At 32.9% G+C, this 5,026-nt stretch overlaps 1 pseudogene; it reads right to left on the reverse strand.

Annotated features, from left to right (window-relative positions):
• The window catches only part of LOC107027697, a 13,558-nt pseudogene extending 8,969 nt beyond the window's left edge, over positions 1 to 4,589 (reverse strand).
• Between the last annotated feature and the right edge of the window lie 437 nt (positions 4,590 to 5,026).

Raw genomic sequence — 5,026 nt, forward strand, 5'->3', positions numbered from 1 at the left:
GCCTGCGACGGTCCGTCCTGCTGCTCCGTCACAGAGTTCAGAGACTCAATTCCACTAAAGGGTCTGTGACGGTCCGTCGTGCCCACGACGGTCCGTCCTGTCATTCTGTTACGAAGTTCAGAGAGTCGATTTCAGTACCCAAATTTCAGAATTCTAAGTATTTTGGAACGAGACCCCCTCGACGGCCCGTCGTGCCCATGACGGTCCGTCGTGGGTTCCGTCGACTCAGACAGTTTTTCCAGAAATAAAATCTGCTACTCAAAACGACTAATCAGGTCGTTACAGCAATGCCTTGTGCAAATTCAATCATGAAAGGAACTTGAGGCTCCAAAAGTGAACCAATAATGTTGTCTTTGTATGCATGACAATCACTGAATTTTGTGCGCTCAGTTTCTTCAAAGAATCCACTATCCAGTAGGTAAGAAGGAAACATTTTAGACAACATTTTTATCTCATGAGGAATTGATTTTTTCCTTGTGCATATTGATGAGTTAAAAACTCTTATCACCCCTATTTTTTAACTCAACAACTACCAGCACCCAATGGAATTCTTGATCGCAGTTAATCGGGATGTAGACCTCATCTACAAGATGCCATGGTAAAGCAGCTGAGATTTCAAAATCTTTGATGATGTTAATTATTGACCTCTCATATACAGATACAACTGAAGCGCGATTAACATGTTCTTGTGTACTAAGACTATCATCATCATTGTCCATGTAATACCTATCATAACAATTTTTTACGTGTGACATGAACAAGCAGTGGATTTTTGTGTATCTGTACTGATCCATGCTGCAAAGTTTTGATTTTTTATGAAGGTAGTAAAAAATCACATCGATGTGCTATAAACAAAATGAAAACATAATAAGAAATTATATACATCTAAAAAAATATAGAACAATATAATTATTAAATATAGATCGTAAATTTTGCTAATTAAATATTATGATACTTCTACAGAATGTATTATGTTATAATAATATAAGTGTGACTAGTACACATTTGATAATTAGTTTAAGATTTTTACCTCATCAGTTCAACATTTGTTTGGCTGTGACATGGCATAAAATCAATTCTTGTTCATTGGAAAAGCAACAACAAAGTCCATCATCGTAAATCCAAAAGAAGAAGATTTTGATCCGTATTTATCGTCTGATGGGTTCCTGCATATATGATACATAAGTTTGACTATATGTACATGATACATAACAGTGACTTAATTACAATTTTTGTAAACAAAGTATCATGAATTAGTTATATAAAAAATAATTACCCCAAACACTTGCAAAAATATTGTATAAAACTTACTTATTGTTATGATTTTTTAGGAGTCCCCTTGACAATCAATTCATATAATCCTCAATAAGTTTCGGCGAAACTTGATCTGTAATGTCACATCCTTTGAATGGGAAATGGAGTCAAGCCATATCCTTTAATTTCTCTTTTTCCTTCTCGCTTGACCCAAAAGAAGTACAATATGGAGATTGAGTATTTCTCGAAGGCATTCTGTTTCTATGCGCATGAGTGACTGAATCAGTTCTAACTCCAATCTCAGTTATTGAAATGTCAGTGGGTAATTGATTGTCAATCAACAAGTACTGGCTGCTAGTTATATTCTGTGGATTGTAAAAATATAATGGTCTAGCATTAGTAGGATCTTTCCCCAAATCTTTGATAAGCGCATCTATTGCTGCTTGAGTTGATGGCGATATTGTTGTTGAAGTGGAAGATTCCTGTATAATATGATGTAATGATTTTTAAAATAAATTTGTGTGTAATGAAATTGTGTGTCATAAAGCAAAATTGAAAAATCTACCGATGCATCCATTGTTGTTTTAACGGGTAAAACGTGAGGGATGTTGTGTTGAACATTGTCATCAACATCTTGCTCCATGATATGTTCATTTAAATCTTGGTGCGATTGATGTGCGTCACCATCCTGAATATGCAGTTTTAAAATAAAAATTGTTAATATAATTTGTCTTGATACGTAACAGTGATTATACTCACATGATACATAACATTGAGTATATGTGCATGATACATGACATCAACTAAATGAAAAATCATATACAATGTATCATAAACATTACCTTTGGAGTATCATTGACTTGTTGTTCACCCTCGTTTACAGAAACACCAACATCATCCTCAGCGACATCCTCCGCATCGTCGATGACTTGATGTTCACTATATTTATCAGAAACACCAACATCATCCTCAACTACACCACCCATATCAGAAAGATCAATCTGTATTTGCAGAGATGTTTGTTTCTCAGGCTGAAATGTGCTTGTATTAGCCTCATCATTGATGTTTTCCTTGCCTCGAGATTGTATCAACTGAGAGTGATTTTCCTTTATCAATATAATCAGTTCCTCAGATTTCTTGTCAACCTATAAATTATAAATACATTTAGGATAAAAATAAATTACATTTGATTAAAAATATCAAAATAATTAACTTACCTAAGTTTTCAAATGTCCTTTCAACTCTTCAATATATGGAATTACATAGTTGACTTTCTGAGAATCTGCAGAACCATGTACATCGACAACGGTGTTCGGAGACACGTCTGGAATAGAACCATGTACATAAGCAGCCGGGTTCGGGGACACATGTGGAACAGAACCATGTACATCATCAGAAGTCGAATTGGGAGGCAGATCTGAAATAGAAACATGTACATCATCATCCGGTCTCGGAGACACATTTGATTGATCAGGCTGACTCGGTTCTGACACTTTTTTTTTGTATAACCACTTTTTTCTTTTTTACGGTGATGGCGGAGATGTATCAGACACTCTAAAAGATCTCCTCAATAAATGTTCGGGAGATTTGGTGGAGAAATTATCAAAATCATCTTCCTCATTTGGTTGTACTAAGGGTGGTGAAGAAGAAGGACATGTTCAACTTCAACTAGGTCAAAAGCTTCAATTTCCTCCACTGTTGGGACAATGTTTGAACATGCATTCTGAATGTATCACAACACATAAAATAATTTAAATGTTAATACAATACAACACATTAAATAATTAAGACAGATCACAATGTATCACAAGACATGAATAACGATATTAAATAGACAAACTTAAAATAGTTTATTCTAATAGTAAAAATTGATTTAATTTTACTTCTTGGAAAATGGTAGACATAAGCATTTCAAACTTTGCCTTATCAGACACAACTCTCCAATTGCACATTCTTGGGATGACATTTCGTTCTTTCACAGCAATTTCAGAATTTAACTGGGATGCACATTCGTATATCCATACGTTAAGTGCATACGGCATCCCATATAATCGATACAATTTTTTGCTAACATCAAAATTCTATCTAAGTGAACCGATGAGTTTTGAGAATGATACCTGACCCCAAGGATAATCTTGATATCTACCATCTTCAACCATTAGAAAATTCATAATGGATATAGTTGTATTATCAAGAGTAGCCAATACGAATGTATGAATAAAGAACAATATAGAAATTTGGAGTGCATCCTGATCGTTCTCCCAGTTACCCATCTTAAACCGTTGAACTAATTGATACTTGGTAACACTATTGACTGCACCAGGAAAATACTTTTGGAAAAGCATATAATTAGTTGATTCTGGGTATTGGAAATCATTGGTATTGCCTTTGACTTTAAGTCCTGTTAATATTGCAAATTCATCTATACCAAAATTTTAGGATACACCCGTTTGAATGTCTAATATGCAACACATTAGGGTTGCTTTGTTCCAACTCTAACAACAACAAGCACTTAGTGATTTGGCCCTGAAAATTACATTTAGTAATATCTAAAAGGGGTCCAAAAATTGTATCCCTAAACAGTTGGATTACATTCTCCTCTATATATTTTTCAAAGTCCTTCAGAAAAGTGTTGTTAAAATTGACAACAAACCTTATGGGATGTGTTTTTTTTTTATCTTGTACTTGAGTGGCTGCAATTTGAAAAAAAAAAAAAATTTAACGATATTGAATATAAATACTAAATAAAATAACTAATACTAAATAAACAACTAATACCTTACTGATACATGATATCAGTTTTCAAAAATTCATATAGCATAATAAACATATGATACACATCTAATTCATGTATCAATGCATCCACTAAACACTATAACACACTGATTCGATATTTATTAAACTTATTGTCTGATACATGATAACAGTTTTCAAAAATTCATACTACATAAAAAACATATGATACACATCTAATTCATGTATCAATGCATCGACTAAACACTATAACACACTGAATCGATATGTATTAAACTTATTGTCTGATACATGATAACAATTTTCAAAAACTCGTGATACATAGAAAATCATATGACACGCAATTAATTCCTGTATCATAAAATTAAAGAAACACTATAACACACTATAAAGATATGTTCAAACGTACTATAATTTTAAAAATAATTTTAAAAGAAGTATAAAAAAGACATACCCGAAGCAATGTCGGCCTGACAAATAATGGTTGCTGATGCTTTTCTCTTTTTTTGGTGTATTTTAGCAACCTTTGATATAGATGATTCCCCAATATCTATGTTTGAAATATCCTTCCGAACATTCATAGGATCATGCAAAGACTTTTTTCTATTCTCTTTTCAATTTTCATCGTCCGAATCATAAATCCTCCTATTCGTAAAAGGATCCATTAATATGATGTAATAGAACGATGAACAAGAAGAAAAAAAGAAGAAAAGAAGAACGATGATGGAGTAAAAAGAAGAAGAAGAACCAGAGATGGATGATGGAGTAAGAAGAAGAAGAAGAACCAGAGAACAATGGTACTTCCAATTTTCAGAAAATTTCAGATTTTTTAATTTTGAAATTCAAAATTTCATATTAAATGTTGTGAAACGTGTTTAATTAAAAGTAATAATTCAAAATTCAAAAAGTGATTCAGAATATTGAGTGTTTTAGTGGTAAAAAAATAGGCATGATATTGGGGAAGTGTGTGTGATAGGAGAGAGAAGGCTATGTATCTCTAAACTTCTATTAGAATTTA

This window comes from Solanum pennellii, chromosome 8 (assembly GCF_001406875.1).
Source record: "Solanum pennellii chromosome 8, SPENNV200".
In the NCBI taxonomy this organism is placed as follows: Eukaryota; Viridiplantae; Streptophyta; class Magnoliopsida; order Solanales; family Solanaceae; genus Solanum; species Solanum pennellii.